Raw genomic sequence first — 20,095 nt, forward strand, 5'->3', positions numbered from 1 at the left:
CCATTAAATAACACGTAAAAGCTTATGAGACTTAATTTAAAATAATTTTTTTAAAATTAAAGTAAAATGTTGCCACATAATTTTTAAACTAAAAACTAAAAATATAAGTAAAGTCAAAAAAATAGAGTAAAATATAGTTTTCATAAAAACTTCAAAAACCTCAAATCCGAGATTTTTAAAGTAGCTATTTTTACAATAATTATTGTTCTTTAAAATTTTTATTTTTTAAATTGTGTTACATAGGATATGACGTCTCATTTAATTGTTAAATTGGCAATTTTAGTAATAGAATTGCCTTATTGACATAACATCAATGGTTTGAGGATGTAATTGTAGAATGTTTAAAGTTTAATGAGCAATTTAAAACGAGGACAATAGTTTGAGATGTTTGGTGGAATTAACTCATATGAAAATGTTGAGATAAATATATTAATTCATTTTTATTTAAAATAAATATTATTTAAAAAATAAGTAGATTAAGAAAATAAATATGATTTATTTTTATAATATGTCAAATATTATAATATTACTTTTTCGATTATTACATTCTTAAAAACCACATTCCATTAAAAAAAATGAAATAAGAAAGCACCGGCATTATTTTTATTTAGAATAAATAAATATTATTTAGAAAAATAAATAGATTAAGCAACACATGTTATTATTTATAAACTATAATTTGTTAATAATAAAAATTATTGAAACACATTAAAATTAATCACTTGTATTTTATTTGAAGTTGGTAATTTTGAAAATTATACCCACATTTTATATAAAGTATTTAATGAACCATAATTTTCCTAAAACTTTAATTAACAATTTTTTATATATACCTCAAATATTATAATATTACTTTTCTGATAATTACATCCTTAAAATTCGCATTCCATTAAAATATTGACATAAGGAAAGCACCAACATCACTTTATAGGTATATTATCAAAGCTTATTCAATTGGTAAAGATTATTCCAAAATGTTCACATTTGCTAAAATTATATATTTTTATTAATAATAAATATGATCTTATAGGAATATATATACACTTCAAAGTTATATGGATTCCACTTTAAAAATATTTGAATTTAGCTTTATTATAAACGAATATTTGATGTGTTGTTAGTGCATAAGTTTCAAGAAAATGATTGTATGAAACAAAGGCGGCATGTCATCTGTATCTATTTTTTAATAGTTTAATGTCACATCAATAATTTCATCCTAAAAAAACAAATTCAAATGAAAAACTTAAAATTCAGGATGAAATTACTAATGTAGTATTAAAATATTGAAAAATAGATAATATTCCTGTTTCGTACAATTATTTCTCTAAATTTCATACATCATTAGTGAATAATAATATGACACATCAACATTAAATGAAATAAAAAATAACGGAGGACTTACAAATAAATTTTAATAACTTTATTAATATTTAAGATTATATAATCATGCTTAAATAAAGTTGATGTCATACTATTATTCATTGGTGATGCATGAAACTTATGGGTGCACATAAAATATTATTCCCTTAATTATCTAATTGAATCCGAGCAAATTGATTTCAAGTATTTTAATATTACACTCTAAAAATTCATAAGCTTGATAGGTTTTATATTTTCAGTTAGCGAAAACAAGTTTTATATCATTAATTAATAATAAACATTTTAAATACAAATTCGAGCTTGAACTTGATGTAATGGCCTAAATTCAAAATTATCGGAACAGTGGTTTCGCAACCACAAATCCGATTTAAAGATAAATTTATTTCAATATTTTTGCATGAAAATTGATATGATAGGAAAATCGTATGAAAATATTGATAGAAAAATTTTACCGATTTAGTGATTAGATAGAAAAAAAAATTATTGAAGAAATTGGGTAAAAACAAGGTATCGAGACCTCTATCTCGTAAAACCGAGTCAAAAATAATTTTATAAATATTTATGAAATGTTATTAATGTGGTATTAAAATTTCGTTAGGAAATTTTAATGTTTGGGTAGTCAATTAAATGAAAAGGACTAAATTGTAATAGGTATAAAAGTTGCTAGAATGATTAAATAGCTTAAAAGTCTATGAGAAAGGATTTAAAAGGCAATTACACCCAAAAGTTATTTGGGCTGGACGGCAAGGGTATGTAATCAGCAGAAAAATTGATAAATTAAGGGTAAAATTGGAATATTGCAAAATTAACTAAATAAAACTAGGACTAAATAGGAAATATCTAGATTTCTCTTCATATCTCTTCAATTCCAGCAGCTAAAAATGCCATAGGAGGGTTCTCTAAGCTGGTATTTCATAATTTTTGCACCAAGTGAGCTAATCCTTACCTTTTTCCTGTAATTTTTGTGTTTCTAAGACTTTTACAACTAGGTCCTACTATTAAATTCATTAGTTTTTGATTTCATGGATGAAATTGAAAGTCACCATCATTAAGTGCTGTAAGTTTATGATGAAATAGAATGAAATTAAAGCTTTAATTTGTTTATGAGATGATTTTATTAGGTAATTTCAATAGAAATTGATTTTTAGGACCTAATTGTGAAAATGCTTGGAATTAAAGTCTATTGCTGAAATTCGGATTCCTAAAGGTTGTAAACTAGTTTAAGGTGATAGAATAAAATGTTGATTGAGAAAAATCAGCTCAATTGAGAGGCTAATTGAGTACGGACGAAATTATCATTTATTAAAAGCTTAGGGGAAAAATGGTAATAAACAGCTTGCACAAAAACAGTTTGGACAGCAGCAGTGGACTAACTTTGAAAAATCACCATAAATTGTAGAAATAGAATTAGAAGATGAAAAAAATATGGCATTAAATCTTATTGAGTGTAGTTTCTCATAGAAGAAATAGTGTAAGCAATGGATTTGTAAATTTTGAGATATAATGAATTTTGTGAGACAAGGTCAGAATGGATTTGGGTTCCCCTGTTCTGACTTTTAAAAATCATAAAAAAATTGAAGAAAAATAATTATGGGCTTAAATTTATATTTCTAGAATCCTTAATGAGTCTATTTTTAAGAGAAACAAACGAGAACATTATTTGAATTCTGTATGAAGAGATAATTAATTTTTAGTGAAGAAGGGTCAGAACTGTCGACAGCAGAACAGGGGTGATTTTAAAGAATAAACTGTACTTATTGGATAAACCAAAAATTCTTAAAATTTTATGGTAAAAAGATATATGAGTCTAGTTTCAGGAAAAATTAACAGATCTTAATTTGGAGTTCCGTAACTCAAGTTATAAATAATTTAGTGACTATGACTCAAGTAGACAGCTTTGAATGAACTATAAATAATAGTTGAATTATAGATAATGTTGCATATGAACATGAAATGTATTAAATTGATAATTAAATTTATGTATTTAGATCCGGAAGATTCAAATACGAAGCTAGATCGAGGAAAGGAAAAAGTTCGGGATTAGTAGATTTTTATTGTTTACAAACAAGTATCAATGTAAGTTCGTGTAACTTGAATTATATTATTAAATGTTTAAGATTGTATGTTATTGATGTGAATATGATTTGAGTGTTCATTGTATGAAAATTAATGAAACATTGATATATTTGATAAAATGGGAAGAAATCCCGATTGAATGAAAGGAAAATTCGATGGATCTCTGAAAAGGAATTGACGGTAAAAAGGATCTAGCCCGAACGGGTGATCCTATCCTGATATAGCCCTCCCGAAGAATATGTGTAAAATGGATTTAGCCTGGACGGGTAATCCGAATTAGGGTCTGAATTTAGCCTGGACTGGTAATTCAGATCCAAGCTCATTAGAGTAATTGTCGTTGCAGAGGATTTAGCCTGGACTGGTAATCCTGCTGCAAGGTTGAGGTTCGCGGGAGTGTGCTCTCTGAAATGGAAATGTGCGCACATGAATATGAATTGACGGACCCGGAATTGTACACTAAAAGTGTACCTCTGAAAATCCATCGAAATTCCGATAAATTCAACGGGATAAATATGGAAAATAATAAAGGAATGAAAATCATGGTATTGATGAGTACATCAATCATGGTATATATTATTGGTACATGAAAATTATTGTACTAACTTGAATGTTGAGTTTGTGCATATTAGGGTAATAATGCATTGAATGGATATATGGATGTTTATTGTATTGTATTGAAAATATTAGGTAAGTATAATTCTTGTTACATGAGCTTACTAAGCACGAAGTGTTTACCCCGTTTCCTTTTTCCCTGTTTTGTAGTGTTAAGAGCTCAGAGGTCGGATTTGGTCGGAGACACATCACACTGTCAACCTCAGGATTTCAGTATATAAAGAAACTTTATTTTGGAAATCAATGGCATGTATAAGCTAACAAAGTAAATGTTAACGTGAAATGAATGTAAAGTTAGCCATTAGTATGGTTAACAAACCTGGTTTTAAATATGTGATGACGTTATCTTATAAATATGCATGAATTTATCTTGAAAATATGTTGAATTGATTTGGTTGATGTGGATTGGTCTCAATTTAATATTGCATGGAATGTTAGATATTTATAAAGGGGCTATATTGAATATAAAAAAAAATTAATTCGTAAATTTCGATAATGTCTCGTACCTTATTTCGGCAATGAATATGGGTAGGGGTATTACATTTATTGGTATCAGAGCTACGGTTTAGCCGGTTCTAGGACCGATGTAGCAAATACGGGATTAGCTATACATGCCATTTAAATTATTATTGATAGTGTGATATCTCCTGACCATTTAAAATGTTTTTTTCTTATAGTAATGTCATCCGACCGAGCTCAATCTGAGGAAGCTGGGAGTCATGCTCCGGCTTCAGTACAAAGAGAAGAAACTAGCAGTAGAAGGCCCGAGACAGAGGGTCGAGGGGAGGAGGCAAAAACAGCCTTCTTTCAAATGATGAATGAATGGTTTAATCAATATTTAAGAACTAACCCTGTAGTGCAGCAAGTTCAAGCTCCCCATCCTACTCCTTCACCGGTTCCCAAGATCCCACAGGGTGCAGGTACTGAATCTGTCAGAAAAGGAAAAGCTCCAGTAGATAAAATTCGAAAATATGGAGCCGAAGAATTTCGAGCAGCAGTTGATGATGATTCTGAACGAGCTAAATTCTGGTTAGAAAACACTACTCGGGTTCTGGAAGAATTATCTTGTACACCAGAAGAATGTTTGAAATGTGTCGTCTCACTGCTAAAAGACACAGCTTACCATTGGTGGAATACTAAAGCTTCAGTTGTTCCGAAAGAAGAAATTACATGGGAATTCTTTCAGACCGAGTTTAGAAAAAATATATCAGCCCGAGGTTTCTTGATCAGAAAAGAAAAGAATTTCTTAAGTTGAAACAGGGTAACAGATCAGTATCTGAATATAAAAGAGAATTTGTTCGATTGAGTAAAATGCTCGAGAATGGGTACAGTCAGAAGCTGAAATATGCAAACGATTCGAATAAGGGTTAAATGAAGACATTAAACTACTGATCGGAATTCTTGAAATTCGAGAGTTTGCTACATTTGCAGAGAGAGCTTATAAAGCAGAAGAATTGAGCAAAGAAAAGAAACAGACTGAGAGGGAAGCTCGAATTTTTAGTAAAAGACCGATGGGAAAATCCCAGTTTTCTGCTTCAAAGAAATTGAAGAAGTATCAGGATCGTTCTACTTCAGCCATTGGGTATTCGGGCAGAGAGCGAGGTTCTCAACGCACTAATCCAAGACCTTCTACTCCATCAGTGACCAGTGTTGGTAGTGTTGGCACTCCTAAGCCGAGATGTCAGTACTGTAATAAAGCTCATTTTGGTGAATATCGATTAAAGAGCGGGGCTTGTTACCAATGTGGTTCTTTTGACCATTTCCTCAGAGATTGTCCAGAAAGAGGTGAAAATGAAGCTGAACAGATATCGAAGCCGAGTAATCCAGTTTCGAGAGGTAGACCACCTCGACCATCTGGTAATATCAGTGGTAGCCGAGAAGCTACGAAAGATATTGCAGGCAGGTCTGAAGCACAAGCACCTGCTAGGACATATGCCATTCGTGCCAAAGAAGATGCCTCAGCACCTGATATTATTACTGGTACATTTTTTTTACTTGATACTGATATTACTGCATTAATTGATCCTGGTTCTATGCATTCATATATATGTGTTAAACTTGCAATTGTTAAAAATTTACCTGTTGAAGCTACTGAATTTGTGGTTAAAGTCTCGAACCCCCTAAGTCAGTCTGTGTTTGTGGATAAAATTTGTAAAAATTGTCCACTAATGGTAAGAGGTTATTGTTTCCCGGCTGATTTGATGTTACTGTCATTTGATGAATTTGACGTGATATTGGGCATGGATTGGTTAACCCAGCATGATGCGGTAGTAAATTGTAGACAAAAATATATTGTGCTAAAATGTCAGAATGGTGAGTTGCTCTGGGTTAAATCTGATTAGACAGAGGGGTTATCTGATGTGATTTCAGTAATGACAGCACAAAGGTATGTCAAAAAAAGGTATGATGCTTACTTGGCTTATGTACTCGACACCAATGTATCTGAGTCAAAGATACAGGCAGTTCCAGTGGTATGTGAATTTTCCGATGTGTTTCCAAAGGAATTACCAGGATTGCCACCAGAAAGAGAAGTGGAATTTTCTATAGATTTGATTCCGGGAACTACTCCGGTCTCCATAGCTCCATATCGTATGGCTCCTACAGAATTAAAGGAGTTAAAGACACAGTTGCAAGAACTTGTTGACAGGGGTTTTGTCCGACTGAGTCATTCACCTTGGGGTGTTCCGGTTCTGTTTGTGAAAAAGAAAGATGGGTTTTTGAGATTGTGTATCGACTACCGATAGCTTAATAAAGTAACCATAAAGAATAAGTACCCGTTACCCCGAATTGATGATTTATTTGATCAGTTGAAAGGTGCTACTGTGTTTTCAAAGATTGATCTTCGATCAGGTTATTATCAGTTACGGGTAAAGGAGTCAGATGTGCCAAAAACAGCCTTTAGAACCAGGTACGGGCATTATGAGTTTCTAGTTATGTCGTTTGGGCTAACTAATGCACCTGCAGTATTCATGGATTTGATGAACCGGATATTTAGACCGTACTTAGACAGATTTGTAGTAGTATTCATTGATGATATTTTGGTTTATTCTCGGGATGAAGAAGAACATGCAGAACATTTGAGAATTGTGTTGCAAATTCTGCGAGAGAAGCAGTTATATGCTAAATTCAGTAAATGTGAATTTTGGCTTCGAGAAGTGGGTTTTCTAGGACATATTGTATCTGCCGAAAGCATCAGGGTAGATCCAAGTAAAATCTCAGCTATTGTCAATTGGAGTCCACCGAAGAATGTATCTGAAGTTAGAAGTTTCTTGGGTATAGCTAGTTATTATCGGAGATTTGTACAGGGATTCTCTATGATAGCTTTTCCAATGACTCGATTATTGCAGAAAGATGTAAAGTTCGAGTGGACTGATGAATGTCAACAAAGTTTCAACCGTTTGAAAGACCTATTAACGAAAGCACCTGTATTAGTGCAGCCTGAACCGGGTAAGGAATTTGTTATTTACAGTGATGCCTCATTAAATGGTTTAGGTTGTGTTTTGATGCAAGAAGGTAAAGTAATAGCCTATACTTCAAGACAACTTAAACCACATGAAAGAAATTACCCAGTACATGATCTTGAATTAGCTGCTATTGTATTTGCGCTGAAGATATGGTGGCATTACTTGTACGGTGAGAAATGTCATATTTATATTGATAATAAAAGCTTGAAATATTTGATGACACAGAAAGATTTGAATTTGAGACAGCGCAGGTGGCTTGAACTGATAAAGGACTATGATTTGATTATTGATTACCATCCGGGTAAGGCTAATGTTGTAGCTGATGCTTTGAGCCAGAAATCTCTGTTTGCTTTATGAGCTATGAATACCCGGTTATCATTGACTGATGATGGTTCAATCCTAGTAGAATTAAGAGCTAAACTGACATTTTTACAGTAAATATGTAAAGCTCAGAAGAATGATGAGAAGTTACAAGTTAAACGGGCACAGTGTGAGTCAGGTAATGATTCTGAATTTCAGATTGGTTCTGATGTTGTTTATTATTCAGAGGTAGGGTATGTGTACCTCAGAATTCAGAGCTCATACAGAAGATTCTACGCGGGGCTCATAGCAGTACTATGTCTATACATCCGGGGAGTAATAAAATGTATAATGATCTGAAAAAGATGTACTGGTGGTCGGGAATAAAACGTGATATCTCTGAGTTTGTATCAAGGTGTTTAATATGTCAGCAAGTTAAAGCTGAACATCAGGTACCTTCGGGGTTACTTCAGCCAATTACTATACCGAAATGGAAATGAGAAAGAATCACTATGAATTTTGTATCGGGGTTACCTTTGTCTCCGAGGAAAAAAGATGCTATTTGGGTGATTGTAGACTGATTGACAAAGTCAGCTCACTTTATTCCGGTATGTATGGATTATTCTTTAGATAAACTAGCTGAACTGTACATATCTGAGATTGTCAGGCTACATGGAGTGCCTGTCTCCATTATATCAGATAGAGATCCCCGATTTACGTCTCGTTTCTGGGACAAATTGCAATAAGCCTTGGGTACTCAGTTGTATTTCAGCACTACATTTCATCCTCAGACAGATGGTCAATCTGAGTGTGTAATTCAAGTATTGGAATATATGCTCCGATGCTGTATACTAGAGTTTGAAGGTAATTGGGAGAGGTATCTACCTTTGATTGAATTTGCTTACAATAACAGTTATCAGTCCAGTATTAAAATGGCTCCTTATGAAGCTTTGTATGGTAGAAAATGTAATACACTGTTATATTGGACAGAGTTTAGTGAAAGGAAGATACATGGGATTGATTTGATCCGGGAAACAGAAGAAAAAGTAAAGGTTATTCGAGATAGTCTAAAAGCAGCTTCCGATCGTCAAAAATCATATGCCGACCTTAAACGAAAAGAGATTGAATTTCAAGTCGGTGACAAGGTATTCCTGAAAGTGTCTCCTTGGAAGAAAGTCCTCCGATTTGGTCGAAAGGGTAAATTGAGTCCAAGATTTATCGGGCCATATGAAATCATAGAAAGAATTGGACCAGTCGCTTATCGATTGGCATTATCACCGGAACTTGATAGAATCCATAATGTTTTTCATGTATCTATGTTACGACAATATCGATCAGATCCTTCACATGTTATTTCTCCGACAGAAGTGGAGATTCAACCGGATATGACTTACAGTGAAGAACCGGTCAAGATATTGGCACGAGAGACCAAAGAGCTTAGAAATAAAAAGATAAATTTGGTGAAAGTATTGTGGCAAAAGCACGGGATTGAGGAAGCGACATGGGAACCGGAGGAGGCAATGACGAAACAATACCCAAATCTCTTTACTGATAAGATTTTCGAGGACGAAAATCCTTAAAGGGGGGAGAGTTGTAATGGCCTAAATTCAAAATTATCGGAACAGTGGTTTCGTAACCACAAATTCGATTTAAAGAGAAATTTATTTCAATATTTTTGCATGAAAATTAATATGATAGGAAAATCGTATGAAAATATTGATAGAAAAAATTTACCGATTTAGTGATTAGATAGAAAAAGAAATTATTGAAGAAATTGGGTAAAAACAAGGTATCGAGACCTCTATCTCGTAAAACCGAGTCAAAAATAATTTTATAAATATTTATGAAATATTATTAATGTGGTATTAAAATTTCGTTAGGAAATTTTAATGTTTGGGTAGTCAATTAAATGAAAAGGACTAAATTGTAATAGGTGTAAAAGTTGTTAGAATGATTAAATAGCTTAAAATTCTAATGAGAAAGGATTTAAAAGGCAATTAGACCCAAAAGTTATTTGGGCTGGATGGCAAGGGTATTAAATCAGCAGAAAAATTGATAAATTAAGGGTAAAATTGGAATATTGCAAAATTAACTAAATAAAACTAGGACTAAATAGGAAATATCTAGATTTCTTTTCATTTCTCTTCAATTCCAGCAGCTAAAAACGCCATAGGAGGGTTATCTAAGCTGGTATTTCATAATTTTTGCACCAAGTGAGTTAATCCTTGCCTTTTTCTTGTAAGTTTTGTGTTTCTAAGACTTTTACAACTAGGTCCTACTATTAAATTCATTAGTTTTTGATTTCATGGATGAAATTGAAAGTCACCATGGTTGAGTGCTGTAAGTTTATGATGAAATAGAATGAAATTAAAGCTTTAATTTGTTTATGAGATGATTTTATTAGGTAATTTCAATAGAAATTAATTTTTAGGACCTAATTGTGAAAATGCTTGGAATTAAAGACTATTGCTGAAATTCTGATTTCTAAAGGTTGTAAACTAGTTTAAGGTGATAGAATAAAATGTTGATTGAGAAAAATCAGCTCAATTGAGAGGCTAATTGAGTACGGACGAAATTATCATTTATTAAAAGCTTAGGGGAAAAATGGTAATAAACAGCTTGCACAAAAACAGTTTGGACAGCAGCAGTAGACTAACTTTGAAAAATCACCATAAATTGTAGAAATCGAATTAGAAGATGAAAAAATATGAAATCAAAGCTTATTGAGTGTAGTTTCTCATAGAAGAAATAGTGTAAGCAATGGATTTGTAAATTTTGAGATATAATGAATTTTGTGAGACAAGGTCAGAATGAATTCGGGTTCCCCTGTTCTGACTTTGAAAAATCATAAAAAATTGAAGAAAAACAATTATGGGCTTAAATTTATATTTCTAGAATCCTTAATGAGTCTATTTTTAAGAGAAACAAACGAGAACATTATTTGAATTCTGTATGAAGAGATAATTAATTTTTAGTGAAGAAGGGTCAGAACTATCGACAGCAGAACAGTGGTGACTTTAAAGAATAAACTGTACTTATTGGATAAACCAAAAATTCTTAAAATTTTATGGTGAAAATATATATGAGTCTAGTTTCAGGAAAAATTAACAGATCTTAATTTGGAGTTCCGTAACTCAAGTTATAAATAATTTAGTGACTATGACTCAAGTAGACAGCTTTGAATGAACTATAAATAATAGTTGAATTATAGAGAATGTTGCATATGAACATGAAATGTATTAAATTGATAATTAAATTTATTTATTTAGATCCGGAAGATTCAAATACGAAGCTAGATCGAGAAAAGGAAAAAGTTCGGGATTAGTAGATTTTTATTGTTTACAAACAAGTATCAAGGTAAGTTCGTGTAACTTGAATTATATTCTTAAATGCTTGAGATTGTATGTTATTGATGTGAATATGATTTGAGTGTTCATTGTATGAAAATTAATGAAACATTGATATATTTGATAAAATGGGAAGAAATTCTGATTGAATGAAAGGAAAATTCGATGGATCTCTGAAAAAGAATTGACGGTAAAAAGGATCTAGCCCGGACGGGTGATCCTATCCTGATATAGCCCTCCCGAAGAATATGTGTAAAATGGATTTAGCCCGGACGGGTAATCCGAATTAGGGTCTAAATTTAGCCTGGACTGGTAATCCCGCTGCAAGGTTGAGGTTCGCGGGAGTGTGCTCTCTGAAATGGAAATGTGCGCACATGAATATGAATTGACGGACCCGGAATTGTACACTAAAAGTGTACCTCTGAAAATCCATCGAAATTCCGATAAATTCAACGGGATAAATATGGAAAATAATAAGGGAATGAAAATCATGGTATTGATGAGTACATCAATCATGGTATATATTATTGGTACATGGAAATTATTGTACTAACTTGAATGTTGAGTTTGTGCATATTAGGGTAATAATGCATTGAATGGATATATGGATGTTTATTGTATTGTATTGAAAATATTAGGTAAGTATAATTCTTATTACATGAGCTTACTAAGCACGAAGTGCTTATCCCGTTTCCTTTTTCCCTGTTTTGTAGTGTTAAGAGCTCGGAGGTCGGATTTGGTCGGAGACACATCACACTGTTAACCTCAGGATTTCAGTATATAAAGAAACTTTATTTTAGAAATCAATGGCATGTATAAGCTAACAAAGTAAATGTTAACGTGAAATGAATGTAAAGTTAGCCATTAGTATGGTTAACAAACCTGGTTTTAGATATGTGATGACGTTATCTTATAAATATGCATGAATTTATCTTGAAAATATGTTGAATTGATTTGGTTGATGTGGATTGGTCTCGATTTAATATTGCAGGGAATGTTAGATATTTATAAAGGGGCTATATTGAATATAAAAAAAAATTTAATTCGTAAACTCCGGTAATGCCTCGTATCCTATTCCGGCAATGAATACGAGTAGAGGTATTACACTTGAACTTGAACTTGATTATAAATAATTGAATTTGAAGTTTTATACTATTATTTAAAGGGTTGATTGTGTTGATGTTTCTCATTAATTGGATCCCAACTCAATTAAAGAATTACCATAAGCGCATTTTTTTTATAAAATAACAAATATTATTATAAGGATATTTATATCATTTTATATTTTATGTAAAATCTAGAAAAAAAACTCATCTATACTATTATTTAACAGGTAAACTGAGTTAGTATTGCTCATCAATCGAGTTCCAACTCAATTAAGAAATTATCAAAAACTCATTCTTTTAGAAAACTAATAAACATTACTATGATCGTACTTCTATCATTTTATATTTTGTGTGAAATCTAAAAAAATATATACAACGAGATTTTAACTTAAAACACCATTGTCTTCAACATTATAACTTTATCATTTCAACTAAAACCTCGTATGTTTATTTTTATGTAAATATACCATAATTTAATTTTTTTATAATAAACAAATTTAATTAATTTGAATTTATCTCAAATAAAACTCCAACTTTAAAACCAAAATTTAAAAAAAATCAAAATTGAATCAAACATAGAACTGTTTATAGTTTGAACTTCACCATGACTATACCCTAATCATGTCCCTTTCAAGAAGAAAACAATATATAGTCAACATTTGAATCCTTGTTATTATTTTATTTAAATAAAATAAGTAATAACCATAAAATTGGAACCATCAAGCCTCATCAATTTTAACTGTAGGTTCCATAGACCCCTACAAAAATATTATAACTTCAATAACAGCCGACATAACATGTGCATGGGATTTTCAGAAAGTTTTTTCAAACCCCAAAAAACTCTCTTCTTTCCAACAATTTTTGACACCTTTTATTGTTTTTTTGGATGAGGATCGAGAGAGAGATATTATAAGACTAAATGCATGAATATGGCAAACTTTAATTTCATGAAACTGTTAAATCTTTTCAATCAGACACTGCAATACTTTTGTATCCCTAAAGCTCAACTTTTTTTTGTTTTGTTATGGGACCAGACCATTGTAGCAGTTTAAGTGCATGAATTTGGTCTGTTGGTCGCCTTAAAAAGACAACATTAAGGGGTTTTTTTTTTCCTTCCAAACAACACACAACAAGACAACTGCCTTATAATTATAATAAATTTATCGAATTTTTTTAACTAAACAAGGCTGTGTGAAAATTTTATGATAATTTCCACGAAATTAGAGATTTGTGAAAATATTGATAATTTTTTTTTAAAAAAAATCCATGACAAAATCCCCATTGTTTGGGGTTAAATCATTTTGAAAAAAGGTGTTGTTTTGTGGGCGACAGGGTTCCCCACAGTTGCATTTGGATGATTTGGTGGTTAAACACTCTGTACATGCACCTCTAATTAGTGATGTTAGCCCGCGGGGCCTCCTCCTTTCTTGAAGCATCTAAGACCCTTTTTTCGGGTTAATTTTATTAGGAATCCCTAAACTATGATATTGATTTCATATTGGTCCCCAAATTTTAAAACATTTAATTTAGATTTTTAACAATTAGTATTGTATCAATCAAGCTATTTTGTCGATTTAACCATTAGTTTGGACGTTAAACGCTAACTTAGATAGGATGTGAAATTTTTAAAAATGCGTGGGCAAGTTAAATATGAAGTGTTTAGAAAAAAAATAGCCTTCCAATTGTAATGATAATTTATTTGTTCTGATATGCCAGATACAAATTATCAATACAATACATATACAAAGAGTTGTATTAATTGCACTCCTGATCAGATCCGAACATACATTTTACCTCGAATTAATTGACCATTATATTGACAAAAGGACTTGATTAATATAATATTAATATTTTGAATTTGAGACTAATTTAAAATATAAGCCATAGCTTGAAGGATGTATTGTGCTATTAACTCTTTTGTTTTGAAAATTTCAAAGCTTTCAGTGTCCTTTTATTCAAAGGTTTCAATTGATATCTTCCCATCTACCTCTCCATGCATAAATGTGGTCAACTTACATAGTCCTCCAACTTGATATATGGGCATTAAAAATTGAACCAAAAAAAAAAAGTAGTCAATGAGTAATAGTAAATTAGATAATATATTCGTCACAATTTAAAGAAAGAACGACAATAATAAAATTTAAATTTGAGATCTTTAATTGTTAATATCAGAGTTTTAATCGTAACTAAAAAATATTTGAATATAAAATGAAAATGAAATATTTGAGAAAAAAATTACGAGCAAGAATTATAAAACAAGATCTGGACGTGGTGAAGATGTCTCTAAAAAAAAGCCTGGACTGAACTGGATATTTATTGTCGTAGAAATTGTTATCATAAATTTCTTTCCCAATTGCATTAATGGTGGCTTCAAATTGGACAAGGTTTTGAAAAGGATGGATTGAGAGAGATAGCAGTTGTGTCTGAGACCAAGTTGATCTCACTGTCAAAAAATGTGTCGCTTGTTGATGACAAAGACTTGTCCAAATTAACTGCAATTCTCACTAGGAAGATGCAATGGATTTTAATCACTACCCTCACTCTTCTCAAAGAAAAGACATTTTAAATAGGTGTTGGGTTTTTAATTTCTAGTCCATGACAATGTACTTTGTAACACTTAGGCCCACCTTTCTTTTATTGACAGTGAAATAATGGATTTTTTTTTAAATTATAAATAAACATTGTAAGAATTGGATCAGATCAATCACTTTAAAATTTAAAAAGAATAAATTCATAAATATTCAAAATTCATAAAAAATAAAATTAAAAAAATCAAAAATCAAAATGAATTTATTTTCATTTTTTATCTGTTCAACATAGTTCTAACTATAGTGATTGGACCGATTAAACCATCAGTTTTCGATTCAAGAGGTCCCTTCGGTTGAGTTTGATTTTAACAATCTTGATTATAATAAAATTGATTGCACTAAATGTCCTCCAATCCAAATTTTAAATTAATCTCCAAGCTTCAAAATATTGCAATTGAGTTCTCAAAGTATCAATGTTATATTAACCATGTCCTTCCATTAGTATAGCCATTAGATTGAGCCAAATGATTTTTTTTTTAATAATCTCATTATCATATCTGCTATTTTTTACACAATGCCTAGAACTATCCATAACCCTTTTTTCTAATCCATATATAGGAGGATAATGCGCTTCAACGCACTTGAACCCACGTCCTCCTACATTGACAACTATACTCATGTTAATCGAATTAAAACTCAACCGGTAGCCAAATGATAATTTTAATATAATGTGGATATGTTCAATATAATAGATCAAATTGTAAACAAATGTATACTTATTGCATGAATTGCTTGAACTTATCTGTGTTAACAAAATAACCCTTATAAATTTTATTAACATAATTTTTATTTTAACAAACCAAATCTAAATAAGACACATATATTCGCAATTTTTTAAATATATTATACGTAATACTTTAACTCACGTAGCTTAAATTGATAGATGTGTTGATAAAGGGACATGATTGACATGGTACTAAAACTTTGAAGAAATAATTAAAAATATTTTTAAATTTATGATAGTTGGGAAATATTTAATTGAATTAACCCATTACAATAATTTGGGGAAGGTTGATTGAATTAATCCATTTCTATTAAATGGGTTTAAATTATTTCGTGATTAAATTAAGCTAACATGATTTTCTACTTACGTTTTGCGTTGAGTTAATTATATTAGACTATTAGTTAAATTATCAGGTTACAATATGCTCTAAGTTTTTGTATTATTTATATATTTAGAATTTAATTTTCGATTTTTTATTTTTAAGAATTTAATCTCTCTATTTTTTGAATTTAAAAATTTAAGTCCAATTGTTAAAAACGTTAAAATTTTTCTATTAAATTTGTTAGTATGTAATTCTAAAATTAAAAAAAAAGGTACTTACTCGATAATCATGTCATAAAAAATGACATTATAATGGACTTGAATTTAACAAAAAAAATAATGATCTTAACAATTCTTTAAATTTACGTAGCATTTTAATTAGAATAAAGTATTTAAACTAACTAATGACATTATAAAAGTTAAAGTACTAATTTTTTTTAAAAAATTTCAAGTATAAAGATCAAATCTCAAATTTTAACATAGGACTAAAATTGAAAATTAACTATTATTTTCAAGATTGCAAAAAAAAGAAGAAGAAGAAGAAGCCAACCAGATGTCAAATTAATCTCTTCATTACACTTAAAAGCTTATTCTCAAGTAATTTTAATGTCTTTTTCGTGGTTTTTGCTTTATTTTAGTTCTTTTGTTTTAATAAGTGTTTACGGCATATTGTGCTCATTTTGAGACCCAAATTGGCCAAATGTGCCATTTGGTGCCTAATGATTGATTGCGTGTTGTAGGAACTCAGTGGTGGCCCGAAATTGAACAAGAACATGACCAAGAAGGACTGTATTGCGATATTGAAGATTGGGCATCGTGATACCCTCAACAGCCTTGAAATGAATAGAAGAATGAAGAACAACCTTGAAATGAATAGAAGAATGAAGACCATCTACAATGGTATCGCAATATCCTCATTGGGTATCGCGATACCCAACCTCCAAGGGAACTCCCTTTCTTGAAATTGTCAATGATACACGATATCCAGACTATGGGTATTGTAATATCACTATTGTGAGGAGATAAAAAATTGACATCAGGGGTACCCTTGTCCAACCAAAGCACCAATAAAAAAAAAGTTGAGAGACATTTTGGTCAAGAAAAAGGGGTCAGAATAGATGCTAAAAAGAGCCAAAATTTGGCTGAAGAGAGAAAAGAGGCATTAGGCACAATTTTTAGTTATCTTCTTAGTTTTCTTTCATTTTCTAGGGTTTTAGTTCTTTTTCTCCATAATTGTAGCTTTAAATTTTTGCTTGCTTCTTTGTTTTCATTTACATTCTTAATGTTAGTTAAACTAGTTAACATTGTAGCTTAGGTTTATTTACATGTTTAGGACCTCTAAATTGCTTGTAATGACATTTTCATCTCTAGTTTAATGTTATTTCAATTGGTTTTCATTTCATCTATCAAAAATCTCATCTTTATTATTCTTGTTCATTTATTTTGTTGTTAGTCGCTTTTCTTTTAACTTTTCAAAGTAAAAACCAAAACTTTCATCTTTTTGTTCAAATTTTATATTAATGGTTTTCATGAGTTTTTTTTTAATGTTAGTTAGCTTAGATATGTTAATGGGTAATTAAACCCTAGGAGGTTGGTTGATGAAAATGTGGGTAAACTAATTTTTGGGTTAGGGACTAAATTACAATAAATTAGGCTAAATTGAATGAACTTCAAAATTTAATATTGACGCTCCTAAGGGTAAATCAAGATAACTGAGACCAAGAGGTAATCTTATTGGGCACTGATTCATTAGTTCTGGGTTAGTTGGGTGAGATTGAGAGATAAACCAGACTAATTTTTCTAATTTAATAAAATTGAGCCACTTTAGGAGTTTAAGCATTTTAGTTTTCTAATTCAATGATTAATTATTCATATTGAAGTTAACCAACCACCATTTATAATTGTTTGAATAGTTTCTTAGATTTGCATGCTTTTACGATTTAGTGCATTTGATAATTAGCTAGTAAATTAGTTTAAATACTCTCAATTTCATGACCTGCTGTACTATTCTACCTAGTGAGTAGTTGTTTAGACTCTTTAATTGCGCATTATTAGCTAGAATTAACACAATTACTGACTCATGTGGGTTTAACCCTTAGAGTACTCTTGTATCCCGTTGTACAAATTATATTACAACAGACTTGTCACATTTGCAAATACCGCACGTAGTTATTTTGATTTGATTGTCGTATTAGTGTCCATTCTAGTCCCAATGCACGTACATTGGGGCGGGCGGCCAGTGGTACTGTTACGACTTGGTCGACTCCTCCTGTAGGGTAGGTCAAATGTAATTTTGATGCAGCACGGGATTGGGTATGCAATCGTTATTTGAGATTCCAGCGGGCATATAGTCCAATGCCATATCGGTTAGAGAGAGAGGATGTTTCATCGTTTATTAGCTAAAGCAATCGACATTAGAGAATCCTTTTCTTAGCTTAATTCTCTTCAGTTGGACTGGGTTATTGTGAAATCGGATTACTTATTGGTTGTTGAAACACTATTGTCTCCTCATACTCTGGACACTTAGATATGATTCTTCACGATTGTTTTATATTGTGATCATCTGTTGGATTGCTATCCTTCCAAGGGACTTGCCGGGATGCTAATAAGGTATCTCAAGCACTTGCTAAGGTAACCTTATTACATGCAAACCACACTGAATGAAATATTCTCCCCACAAATGTTCGCACTTTGATAATTATTGATTCTGATTCTTTGATGCATCATGGGGATGAGGAACTTTGGATTGGGTGCAGGGGGTAAACCTCTCACCAAAGTCTCTTGTGTAAGTGACTTTTAATTAATGGATCTTGTTTACTTTAAGAAAAAAACATTTTAAATTATTAAGGTAAGTACCCAAATTTACCCGGGCCCATTAATACCCAGCCTACCCTAGCCCAAACCACCAGCAGAAAAAAAAACAAGGAAGCAGCAAACCCTAGGTGCCTCCACTTGCACCGCCTCTCCTCCACCTGCTCTCATCACCTCCTTGAAGACCTACAAACATGAAGGAAGCAGCAACAGAAGCAGAAACGCAGCAAACAGTAACAAAACAGCAATAGGACTTTACATAATCGGCTATAAAGAGCCATTCATTTTCAATGTAAAAAGGGGGGGGAGAACGGTTTGTATTTTGAAAGGGGGGATTTTGGAAATAAAAAAACCATTGTATAAAACACAAAAAGAGCAATCGAAAAGGGGGAAATCAAGGTGTTCCTTCATTCTGTTTTTTGTTATTTCCTTTGCAAGTTCATTTCCGAATATAGTACATACATATAGATATTAAAAGAAAACACACACAAAAAAAAGGTTACCTTTTTGAGGTCGGGGAAGGGAACCTACCCGCGGTTTCGGCCATCGGAGACCCTTTCAACGGCATGGATTTGGACCAAGGGACGCCTCTCGTCTCCTTTGTTCCCGAGCCATGAGCCACGATAGGTGGAGGCGCATGGGACACCGATGAAACCTATGATCGGCCAAGGAGAGAAGCAAAAGGGACGATTGAATGAGGAGCCCTTTTTTTTTGGTTCAGCCGAATGAGAAGGGAAGGAAGTTTTGTTTTGTTTTGATTTCTTTTTAAGTGATTGAGTGTTTAGTTTAGGGTTTCTTAATTTTGTTTTTGTAGAGAACATGAAACGGTGCCGCATAGGCCAAGACCAGTGTGTTTCGCCCTAATGGGTTATTTTCAGATCTAGTCCCTCCGATATTTCGCCTTCCTTTAATTCAATCCTATTCATTTCTTTTATTTTTCTTGATTTTGCCCCATGTATTTTGCCCTTGACTCATCTGGATCTGCATCAAAGTGTCGCGTTTTGAGGGCTTGGGTTTATTATCCAATCAGTCCCCTTCTTTTGCGTGCGCATTCAATTAGGATCCTTATGCTGTTTTAACATTTACCTTTAATTCTGTTTTGATTTCAGCTTAGTCCTTTCCTTGTTATTCTCTTTATTTATTTATTAAATGAGTTAATTTGATATTATTATCACTATTTTTCTGTTATTTTTCGCATTTAACTAATTGCGATATTATTGCTATTATTTTTATATATAGATACATATTTATCTAATATATATGTATTTTCGTTTATCATTTATCTATATCTCTAGATACGATTTCAAAACTATTTTATTTTTTAAGTTCAACCCTCTGTACTTTATTCTATTTTCATATTTATTGA

The 20,095-nt window shown here is 31.6% G+C and overlaps 1 long non-coding RNA gene across 1 annotated transcript; it reads right to left on the minus strand.

The window, feature by feature from the left end:
• Positions 1-18,699: 18,699 nt before the first annotated feature.
• LOC107916942 (uncharacterized) lies at positions 18,700-19,879 on the minus strand. Its single transcript, XR_001689646.2, has 2 exons — positions 19,233-19,879; positions 18,700-18,915 (listed from the first exon to the last, which is right to left on the minus strand). It is a non-coding gene; the product is annotated as an uncharacterized lncRNA (long non-coding RNA).
• Between the last annotated feature and the right edge of the window lie 216 nt (positions 19,880-20,095).

The sequence above is a fragment of the Gossypium hirsutum genome, chromosome A01 (genome assembly GCF_007990345.1).
Source record: "Gossypium hirsutum isolate 1008001.06 chromosome A01, Gossypium_hirsutum_v2.1, whole genome shotgun sequence".
NCBI lineage: Eukaryota > Viridiplantae > Streptophyta > Magnoliopsida > Malvales > Malvaceae > Gossypium > Gossypium hirsutum.